At 70.2% G+C, this 11,407-nt stretch overlaps 1 long non-coding RNA gene across 1 annotated transcript; it reads left to right on the top strand.

Moving 5' to 3' along the window:
• The first annotated feature begins 382 nt into the window (after nucleotides 1-382).
• On the top strand, nucleotides 383-2,831 carry LOC142077652 (uncharacterized). Its single transcript, XR_012671955.1, has 4 exons — nucleotides 383-464; nucleotides 946-993; nucleotides 2,097-2,167; nucleotides 2,744-2,831. It is a non-coding gene; the product is annotated as an uncharacterized LOC142077652 (long non-coding RNA).
• Nucleotides 2,832-11,407: the final 8,576 nt, after the last annotated feature.

Below are 11,407 nucleotides of genomic sequence, written 5' to 3' on the forward strand. Positions count from 1 at the left end.
CATGGGGGCAGGGGGGGGCACGGGGGGGCACGGGGGGGGACACGGGGGGCGGGTGGGACATGGGGGGACACGGGGGCACGGGGGACGGGGGGACACGTGGGGACGTGGGGACATTGGGGGGGCCATGGGGGACACAGGGACGGGGGGGACATGGGGGGACGTGGGGGGGGGGGACACGGGGGACATAGGGGGGGACGTGGGGGGGACGTAGAGGACGGGGGGGGGGGGACACGGGGGGGACATTGGGGCCCGCCGGCGGGTGGGGGTGACCGTGGGGTGACGCTGTCCCTGTCCCCCCGCCCCCCCCGTGTCCCCCCCCGTCCCCCCGTGTCCCCCCCGCCCCCTCGCTGTCCCCGGCGCGGGGCCGGTCCCGCGGGGGTGGCCGGGCCCGGTGGGGGCGGTGGCCGTGGGCTACCTGGCGCTGGGGGGGGCCGTGCTGGGGGGGCTCTGCCGGCGGCACCGAGGTCAGCGGGGGGGGAGGGGCGGTGTGGGGGGAGGGGGGGGATGCGGGGGGTGGGGGGGGACCCACGGCGGGGGGGATGGGGGGCACGGGGGGGATGGGGGGGGGCACGGGGGGACCCACAGGCGGGGGGATGTGGGGGGTGGGGGGGACCCACGGTGGAGGGGGATGGGGGGCACAGGGGGATGGGGGGGGTGGGGGGGACCCACGGCGGGGGGGGGGCATGGGGGGGGATGGGGGGGCATGGGGGGGGTGGGGGGGGTGGGCGGACCCACCCATGGGGGGCACAGGGGGACCACAGCGAGGAGGGGATGGGGGGTGTGGGGGGATGGGGGGAACCCATGGCGGGGGATGGGGGGGGAACCCACACTTGGGGGGCACGGGGGGGATGTGGGGGGCGGGGCGTGACCCACAGCCTTGGGGGGGGGGGGGATGTGGGGCACAGCCCCTCCCCCCGCCATCGCCCCCCAACCCCCCCCCCCCAGCCCTGCAGAGCCGCAAGCGACAGAGACGCCGGCGGAGCCGGCCCGGAGGTGGGGGGGGGAACGTGTGGGGCGGGGGCATGGGGCGGGGGTGGGTACCTGTGGGGCGGGGTGATCTATGGGGCAGGGGTACTTATGGGGCACATATAGAGGTACCTATGGGGCACGTATATGGGTACCTATGGGACAGAGGTACCTATGGGGCAGGGATGGGGGCACCTATGGGGCAGGTATATGGGCATCTATGGGGCAGCGACACCTATGGGGCACATATAGAGGTACCTATGGGGCACGTATATGGGTACCTATGGGGCAGGAGTGCCTATGGGGCATGTATATAGGTACCTATGGGGCAGGTATATGGGTACCTATGGGCAGCGACAGCTATGGGGCAGGATGGGGGCACCTATGGGGCAGGTATATGGGTATCTATGGGGCAGGAACATCTATGGGGCACGTATATAGGTACCTATGGGGCAGATATATGGGTATCTATGGGGCACAGACACCTATGGGGCACATATATAGGTACCGAAAGGGCAGGTAGATGGGTATCTGTAGGGCAGAGAGCTATAGGGCATGTATATAGGTACCTATGGGGCACGGATGGGGGTACCTATGGGGCAGAGACACCTATGGTGCATGTATATAGGCACCTACGGGGGAAGTATATGGGTACCTATGGGGCAGGGGCATCTATGGGGCATGTATATAGGTATGTATGGGGCAGGTATATGGGTACCTATGGGGCAGCGACACCTATGGGGCACTATACAGGTACCTAAGGGGCACGTATATAGGTATCTATGGGGCACAGACACCTATAGGGCACGTATATAGGTACCTATGGGGCAGGGGCATCTAGAGGGCACGTATATAGGTACCTATGGGGCAGGGGCATCTATGGGGCATGTGTATAGGTACCTATGGGGCAGGTATATGGGTACCTATGGGGCAGGGTACCTATGGGGCAGGGGTGGGGGCACCTATGGGGCAGGTATATGGGTATCTATGGGGCAGGGTACCTATGGGGCAGGGGTGGGGGCACCTATGGGGCAGGTATATGGGTACCTATGGGGCAGGGTACCTATGGGGCAGGGGTGGGGGCACCTATGGGGCAGCCCCGCCCCGGTGCCCACCCCCCTGTCCCCGAGGTTCTTCCGGGTGACGCCCCCCGGCCCCGACAGCCCCTACGGGAACGTGCTGTGCCCCACGGCCGCCCCCCGTGAGTGACCCCACCCCAGTCCTGCCCCCACACCCACCCGGGACCCCCCAGTCCTGCCCCACAGCCCCCCAGTCCTGCCCCACACCCACCCGGGACCTCTCAATCCTGCCCCACACCCCCAAATCCTGCCCCACACCCCCAGTCCTGCCCCACACCCACCCGGGACCCCCCAGTCCTGCCCCACACCCACCTGGGACCCCCAGTCCTGCCCCACAGCCCCCCAGTCCTGCCCCACACCCACCCGGGACCCCCCAGTCCTGCCCCACACCCCCCAGTCCTGCCCCACACCCACCCCGGGACCCCCCAAATCCTGCCCCACAGCCCCCCAGTCCTGCCCCACACCCACCCGGGACCCCCCAGTCCTGCCCCACACCCCCCCAGTCCTGCCCCACACTGACCTGGGACCCCCCAATCCTGCCCCACACCCCCCAGTCCTGCCCCACACCCCCCCAGTCCTGCCCCACACTGACCGGGACCCCCCAATCCTGCCCCACACCGACCCGGGACCCCCAAATCCCATCCCACACCCCCAAATCCTGCCCCATCCCCACCGGGGACCCCCAAATCCCGCCCCAGGGCCCCCCCCCGAGCTGGGCAGCCCCACGGCGGGACCCCCAGGGGGTCTGTGGGGCCCGGCCCCGGGGGAGGAGGAGGAGGAGGAGGAGGAGGAGGAAGGCTACGAGCACCCCGACAGCGAGACCGAGGGCCCGGGCGGTGAGTTGGGAGGCAGCGGGGGAGGGGGGGGATGGGAGACTTGGGGGCAATAGGGGATGTGGGGGGCAGGGTGTGGGGCAGAGCCCCACTGACCCCCCTTCCCCCCCCCAGAGGGTTACGAGAACGAGCCGGGGCCGCCCGGGGCCCGAAGCTCCGTCGGTAACAGCCCCCCCGCCCCTCCCCCCCCCGCCCCCCCAAAACCTGGGGGGTCCCGGCCTGACCCCCCCCTCCCCTCCCCCACAGGGAGCTACGAGAACGGGCTGGAGGCGGCCGGGGGGCCCTGGGGGGCAGGTAGGGGGGGACCCCCACTTGGGGGGCGGGGGTGGGGTGGGGATACCCCGCTGTGGGCAGGTTGGGGGGCAGAAACCCCCACTTGGGGGGCAGGTGGGGGGGTACCGGCACTTGGGGGCAGCTGTGGGGCAGAAACCCCCACTTGGGGGGCAGGTTGGGGGGGTACCGGCACTTGGGGGGCAGCTGTGGGGCAGAAACCCCCACTTCGGGGGGCAGGTTGGGGGGGGTACCTGCACTGGGGGCAGCTGTGGGGCAGAAACCCCCACTTGGGGGGCAGGTTGGGGGGGTACCGCACTTGGGGGGCAGGTTGGGGGGGGTACCTGTCCTTGGGGGGCAGCTGTGGGGCAGGATCGGGCCCCACGCCCTCCCCCTGCCCCACAGACGCCTCCCACTACGCCAACACCGGCCCCGCGCCCGGCAGCCGCCTGCGTGAGTGGCCCTGCCTGCACCCTGCCTGCACCCCCTGCCTGCACCCCCTGCACCCCCACCCCCTGCCTGCACCCCCCTGCCTGCAACCCCCTGCCTGCACCCCCTGCCTGCACCCGCTGCCTGCACCCCCTGCACCCCCACACCCTGCCTGCACCCTGCCTGCACCCGCTGCCTGCACCCCCTGCACCCCCACACCTTGCCTGCACCCCCTGCCTGCACCCCCTGCCTGCACCCTGCCTGCACCCCCACACCCTGCCTGCACCCTGCCTGCACCCCCTGCCTGCACCCCCTGCACCCCCACACCCTGCCTGCACCCCCTGCCTGCACCCCCCTGCCTGCACCCCCTGCACCCCCACACCTTGCCTGCACCCCCTGCCTGCACCCCCTGCCTGCACCCCCTGCACCCCCACACCCTACCTGCACCCCCTGCCTGCACCCCCCTGCCTGCACCTCCTGCACCCCCACCCCCTGCCTGCACCCCCTGCCTGCACCCCTTGCACCCCCCTGCCTGCACCCCCACACCCTGCCTGCACTCCCCTGCCTGCACCCCCTGCACCCCCACACCCTGCCTGCACCCCCTGCCTGCACCCCCTGCCTGCACCCCCTGCACCCCCACACCCTGCCTGCACCCCCTGCCTGCACCCCCTGCCTGCACCCCCCACCCCCTGCCTGCACCCCCCGCCCCCCTCACTGTCCCCTCCCCCCCCCAGGGCTCCCGCGGGCGCTGCTGGGCGCGGGCGAGCGGCTGGACGGGCGCAGCGAGGGCTCGGGTGAGTGGGGGAGGGGGGACACACACGCGGGGACCCCCCGGTGTCACCCTCCCCCCTCCCCCCGCTGTCACTGACCCCCCCTCCCCCCCCCAGGGTCGCAGCCCTACGAGGAGATGGCGGGGGAGGGGCTGTACGCTGCCCCCCGGCGCGGGGGGGGGATGGGCCCCGAGGACGGTGAGGGGACACGGGGACACGGGGGGGGGCACCGAGGGACGGGGACACTTGGGGACCAGGGACTGGGGGGGGACATTTGGGGGGGACATTTGGGGGGGGACACTGGGGGGGACATTTTGGGGGAGGGGATGATGACACTTGGGGGGGGGGGACATTTGGGGACGGTGACACTGACCCTCCCCCCCCCCCAGACGCCGGCTCCTACGAGAACATGGAAGGGACACGGGGGGACACCGCGGGGGGGGGCCTGGGCTGAGCCCCCCCGTGTCCCCAACCCCTGCCATGTCCCCAACCCCCCCGTGTCCCCAACCCCCCCTGATGTCCCCAACCCCCGATGTCCCCAACCCCCCCGATGTCCCCAACCCCCGATGTCCCCAACCCCCCCGATGTCCCCAACCCCCCCTGATGTCCCCAACCCCCGATGTCCCCAACCCCCCCTGATGTCCCCAACCCCCGATGTCCCCAACCCCCCTGATGTCCCCAACCCCCGATGTCCCCAACCCCCCCATGTCCCCAACCCCTGCCATGTCCCCAACCCCCCCGTGTCCCCAACCCCCCGATGTCCCCAACCCCCGATGTCCCCAACCCCCCCCATGTCCCCAACCCCTGCCATGTCCCCAACCCCCGATGTCCCCAAACCCCCGATGTCCCCAACCCCCCCGATGTCCCCAACCCCCCCCATGTCCCCAACCCCCCCCATGTCCCCACCCCCCCCCATCAGCACGAGCGACACCAGATTAATAAAAAACCCCGTCCCCGAGGGATCATGTATCAAACTGGGGGCACTGGGGGGCACTGGGAGGGTCACTGGTGGTTACTGGGAGGCCGTTGGGGGTTCACTGGTGGGCACTAGTGGGTATTGGTGGTTACTGGTAGCTACCGGGGGGGTGTGGGGGGGTCACTGGTGGTCAGTGGTGGTCACTGGGGGACCCTGGGGGGTCACTGGTGGTTACTGGGAGGCCCTGGGGGGGTCACTGGTAGTCACTGGTGGTTACTGGGGGGCACTGGTGGTCACTGGGGGGCTCACTGGTGGTCACTGGTGGTTACTGGCGCCACTAGGGGGGGTCACTGGTGGTTACTGGGGGGCTCACTAGTGATCACTGATGGTCACTGGTAGTTACTGGTGGTCGCTAGGGGGCTCACTGGTAGTCACTGGTGATCACTGGTGTCCACTGGTGGTTACTGGTGGCGGTCACTGGTGGCAGCGGCGGTTACTGGTGGATACTGGTGGGCACTGATGGTGACTGGTGGTTACCGGTGGCGGTCACTGGTGCTCACTGGTGGTCACTGGTAGTTACTGCTGGTCACTCGTGGCTACTAGTGGCTACTGGGGGGCTCATTGGTGGTCACTGGTGGTTACTGGTGTGTACTTGGGGGCTCACTGGAGGTTATCGGTGGTCACTGATAGTCACTGGTGGGTACTGGTGGTCACTGGTGGTCCCTGGTGGTTACTGGGGGGCTCACTGGTGGGTACTGGTGTGTACTGGTGTCCACTGGTGGTTACTGGTGGTCACTGGGGGGCTCACTGGGGCGCTCACTAGTGGGTAGTGGTGGTCACTGGTGGCCGCTGATGGTCGCTGGCGGTTACTGGTGTTCACTGGTGGTGACTGATGGTCACTGGTGGGCTCACTGGTGGTTACTGGTGTGTACTGGTGGTCACTAGGGGGCTCCGTGGTGGTCACTGGTGGTGACTGGTATGCACTGGTGGTCACTGCTGAGCTCAGTGATGATTCTTGGTGGTCACTGGTGTGTACTGGTGGGCTCACTGGTGGGTACTGGTGGTTACTGGTGGTGACTGGTGGTTACTGGTGCGTACCGGTGCTGACTGATGGGCTCACTGGTAGTTACTGGTATGCACTGGTGGTCACTGCTGAGCTCAGTGATGATTCTTGGTGGTCACTGGTGTGTACTGGTGGGCTCACTGGTGGGTACTGGTGGTCACTGCTGAGCTCACTGGTGTGTACTGGTGGTTACTGGTGGTGACTGGTGGTTACTGGTGTGTACCGGTGCTGACTGGTGGGCTCACTGGTGGTTACTGGTGGTGACTGGGAGACTCAGGCGAGGGAGAAGGCGCGGTACCCCGGGGGGTTACTGGTCTGTACTGGTCTATACTGGTCTGTACTGGTCCGTACTGGGGTCAGGCGAAGGCGAGGGAGAAGGCCCGGTACCCCAGGGGGTTACTGGTCTGTACTGGTCTATACTGGTCTGTACTGGTCCGTACTGGGGTCAGGCGAAGGCGAGGGAGAAGGCGCGGTACCCCGGGGGGTTACTGGTCTGTACTGGTCTATACTGGTCTGTACTGGTCCGTACTGGGGTCAGGCGAAGGCGAGGGAGAAGGCCCGGTACCCCAGGGGGTTACTGGTCTGTACTGGTCTATACTGGTCTGTACTGGTCCGTACTGGGGTCAGGCGAAGGCGAGGGAGAAGGCGCGGTACCCCAGGGGGTTACTGGTCTGTACTGGTCTATACTGGTCTGTACTGGTCCGTACTGGGGTCAGGCGAAGGCGAGGGAGAAGGCGCGGTACCCCAGGGGGTTACTGGTCTGTACTGGTCTATACTGGTCTGTACTGGTCCGTACTGGGGTCAGGCGAAGGCGAGGGAGAAGGCCCGGTACCCCAGGTTGGTGAAGACGTCGATCCGGGGGCTGTTCCCCGCCGCTGTCAGCACCTGGGGGCGGGGCCGCGTCAGGACACGCCCCCCTAGGGGGCAGGCCCCACCCACCCCAGCCCCTCCCACCCACTCCAGCCCCTCCCACCCCCAATAGCCCCCTGTGCCCACTAAGCCCCTCCCACTCTCCCCAACTCCTCCCACTCCCACAGGCTCCTCCCCTCCCCCCAGCTCCTCCCACCTCTCAAGACCCTCCCACCCAGCCCCCCAACTCCTCCCACTCCCCTCAGCCCCTCCCACTCCTTCAGGCCCCACCCACTCCCATCTCTCCCCAGCAGTCCCTCCCCTCACCCCACTAGCCCCACCCCCCAGCCCCACCCACCCCTCCACGCCCCTCCCACCCACCCTTGCCCCAATAGCCCCGCCCCATGTTAGCCCCACCCACTCAGCCCTCTCCCACTCCCAGGCCCCGCCCACCCCTCCACACCCCTCCCACCCTTGCCCCAATAGCCCCGCCCCATGTTAGCCCCACCCACTCAGCCCTCTCCCACCCCCAGGCCCCGCCCTCCCCTCCAGGCCCCTCCCACCCACTCAGCCCCAATAGCCCCGCCCCATGTTAGCCCCACCCACTCAGCCCTCTCCCACCCCCAGGCCCCACCCACACCTCCAGGCACCTCCCACCCCAGCAGCCCCACCCCTCACCCCATCACCACTCCCACAGTAGCCCCACCCACCCACCCGGCCCCTCCCACTCCGCAGGCCCCACCCACTCCTCCAGACCCCTCCCACCCCAGCCTCCCTCTTCCCCCTCCCCGCAGCCCCTCCCCTCACCCCATCGGCCCCGCCCCCGCTGGCCCCGCCCCCGGCCCCGCCCCCGCTGGCCCCGCCCCCCGGCCCCGCCCACCTTGTGCTCGGGGGAGCGGTGGTTGAGGCAGAGGCAGCGCAGGGCGGGGGGGGAGCAGGGCACCCGCGCCCGCACCTCCCCGCTCAGCTGCAGCTGGTGCAGGGCCGGGCCCTGCCCCCCGCCAGCACCTGCGGGGGCACCGGGCACTGGGAGCGCTGGGGGGCACTGGGAGGGGGACGGGGGGGCACTGGGAGGAGCCCTGGGCACTGGGAGAGGGACTGGGGGGCACTGGGAGGGGGATTGGGGGGCACTGGGAGAGCCTAGGGGGAAGCCCTGGGCACTGGGAGAGTGACTGGGGGGCACTGGGAGGGGGATTGGGGGGCACTGGGAGAGCCTAGGGGGAGCCCTGGGCACTGGGAGAGGGACTGGGGGGAACTGGGGGGCACTGGGAGAGCCTGGGAGGAGGACTGGGGGGCACTGGGAGAGACGGGGGGCACTGGGAGGAGCCCTGGGGACTGGGGGGCACTGGGAGAGACTGGGGGGCACTGGGAGGGGGACTGGGGGGCACTGGGAGAGCCTAGGGGGAGCCCTGGGCACTGGGAGAGGGACTGGGGGAACTGGGGGGCACTGGGAGAGCCTGGGAGGAGGACTGGGGGGCACTGGGAGAGACGGGGGGGCACTGGGAGGAGCCCTGGGGACTGGGGGGCACTGGGAGGGGGATTGGGGGGCACTGGGAGAGCCTAGGGGGAGCCCTGGGCACTGGGAGAGGGACTGGGGGGAACTGGGGGGCACCGGGAGAGCCTGGGAGGAGGACTGGGGGCACTGGGAGAGACGGGGGGGCACTGGGAGGAGCCCTGGGGACTGGGGGGCACTGGGAGGGGGATTGGGGGGCACTGGGAGAGCCTAGGGGGAGCCCTGGGCACTGGGAGAGGGACTGGGGGAACTGGGGGGCACCGGGAGAGCCTGGGAGGAGGACTGGGGGGCACTGGGAGAGATGGGGGGGCACTGGGAGGAGCCCTGGGCACTAGGAGAGGGACTGGGGGGCACTGGGAGAGACTGGGGGGCACTGGGAGGGGGACTGGGGGGCACTGGGAGGGGGACTGGGGGGCACTGGGAGAGCCTAGGGGGAACCCTGGGCACTGGGAGAGGGACTGGGGGGAACTAGGGGGCACCGGGAGAGCCTGGGAGGAGGACTGGGGGGCACTGGGAGAGACGGGGGGGCACTGGGAGGAGCCCTGGGCACTGGGAGGGGGACTGGGGGGCACTGGGAGGGGGATTGGGGGCACTGGGAGAGCCTAGGGGGAGCCCTGAGCACTGGGAGAGGGACTGGGGGGAACTGGGGGGCACTGGGAGAGCCTGGAGGAGGACTGGGGGGCACTGGGAGAGACGGGGGGCACTGGGAGGAGCCCTGGGCACTGGGAGGGGGACTGGGGGGCACTGGGAGGGGGATTGGGGGGCACTGGGAGAGCCTAGGGGGAGCCCTGAGCACTGGGAGAGGGACTGGGGGAACTGGGGGGCACTGGGAGAGCCTGGGAGGAGGACTGGGGGGCACTGGGAGAGACGGGGGGGCACTGGGAGGAGCCCTGGGCACTGGGAGAGGGACTGGGGGGCACTGGGAGAGACGGGGGGGCACTGGGAGGGGGACTGGGGGCACTGGGAGAGACGGGGGGGCACTGGGAGGAGCCTTGGGTACTGGGAGAGGGACTGGGGGGCACTGGGAGAGATGGGGGGGCACTGGGAGGAGCCTTGGGTACTGGGAGAGGGACTGGGGGGCACTGGGAGAGACTGGGGGGCACTGGAAGGGGGACTGGGGGCACTGGCAAGGGGACTGGGAGGTGGACCGGGGGGCACTGAGAGAGACTGGGGGGCGCTGGGGGGAGCCCCCAGCACCGGGAGGGGGACTGGGGGGCACTGGGAGAGACTGGGGGGCACTGTGGGGAGCCCTGCGTAGTAAGAGAGAGACTGGGGGGCACTGGGAGTGGGATTGGGGGCACTGGGAGAGACTGGGGGGCACTAGGAGGGACTGGGAGAGGGACTGGGGGGCGCTGAGAGAGACTGGGGGGCACTGGGGGGAGCCCCGGGCACTGGGAGGGGGACTGGGGGGCACTAGGAGGGACTGGGGGCACTGGGGGGAGCCCCGGGCACTGGGAGGGGGACTGGGGGGCACTAGGAGGGACTGGGGGGCACTGGGGGGAGCCCCGGGCACTGGGAGGGGGACTGGGGGCACTAGGAGGCACTGGGAAGGACTGGAAGTGGAGAAGTGGAACTGGGAAATAACCTTGGGTACTGGAGGGGATTGGGAAAGACTGGGAGAGAGACTGGGAAGCACTGGGAGGGAATGGGGGGCACCGGGAGGGGATCCCCGGGCACTGCCAGGGACCACTGGAGCACTGGGAGAACTGGGAAGACCACCCTGGGGACGCTGGCACCCACTGGGGAAACTGGGCCGCGCCCACCCCCCTCCCACGACCAACTGGGACGTACTGGGAGTGACGCCAACCTCCCCTTCCCCATCCCAGCCCCGTACTGGGAACAGCGGGAACCCCAAACCGTGGCCGGGGGGGGGAAAAGGGGCCCGCAGTGAGGTTCCAGTGGGTGCTGCTGGGGTTACACTGGTTGGTACTGGTTTGTACTGGTCTGTACTGGGACTCACCAGGTCCTGGTGGAAGAGGACGTGGTGCTGGCAGGGCGCCAGCGGGAACACGGTGGTGGGGGTCACCGAGCGCAGGTGCCAGAGGGTCAGCGCCGGCCCCCCCCCGCACACCTGGGGGAGGGGGGGTCAGGGGGGCCCCCCAAACCCCCCCGGGGTCCCCCCAACCCCCCCTGCACCCCCAAACCCTCCCTGGGGCTCCCCAACCCCCCCCGACCCCTGCCAAGCCTCTCCGTGACCCCCCCTGCACCCCCAAACCCCCCCCCCGGGCTCCCCAAACCGCCCCTGACCCCCCCTGCACCCCCAAAACCCTCCCTGGGGACCCGGGACCCCCAGCCCCCCCCCCTGCACCCCCAAACCCCTCCCAGGGGACCCCCAAAACCCTGTGTCCCCCCCCGGGACCCCCAGCCCCCCCCCCCGCACCCCCAAACCCCTCCCAGGCCCCCCCAAACCCCCTGGGGCTCCCCAAACCCCCACCCCGCACCCCACCCCCCCCCCAGGACGCCCCTGCACCCCCAAACCCCGCCCGGGGCCCCCCCAAATCCCCCCCCGCCCCCCCTCACCATCCAGTCGGAGTCGGTAGCCAAACAGCGGATCCACTTGCCGTTCTGGGGCCGGCTGCACTCCTGGGGGGGGGGGGGACACGTTTGGGGGGGCTGCGGGAGTTTGAGGGGGTCCCCCACGAGCGGGGGGGTGCCCCGGGGGGGGGGGGGGAGGGGTGGTTTTCGGGGCGCCCCTCACCTCGTACTTGTGCACCTCGAT

This window comes from Calonectris borealis, unplaced genomic scaffold (genome assembly GCF_964195595.1).
Source record: "Calonectris borealis unplaced genomic scaffold, bCalBor7.hap1.2 HAP1_SCAFFOLD_367, whole genome shotgun sequence".
Taxonomy (NCBI): domain Eukaryota; kingdom Metazoa; phylum Chordata; class Aves; order Procellariiformes; family Procellariidae; genus Calonectris; species Calonectris borealis.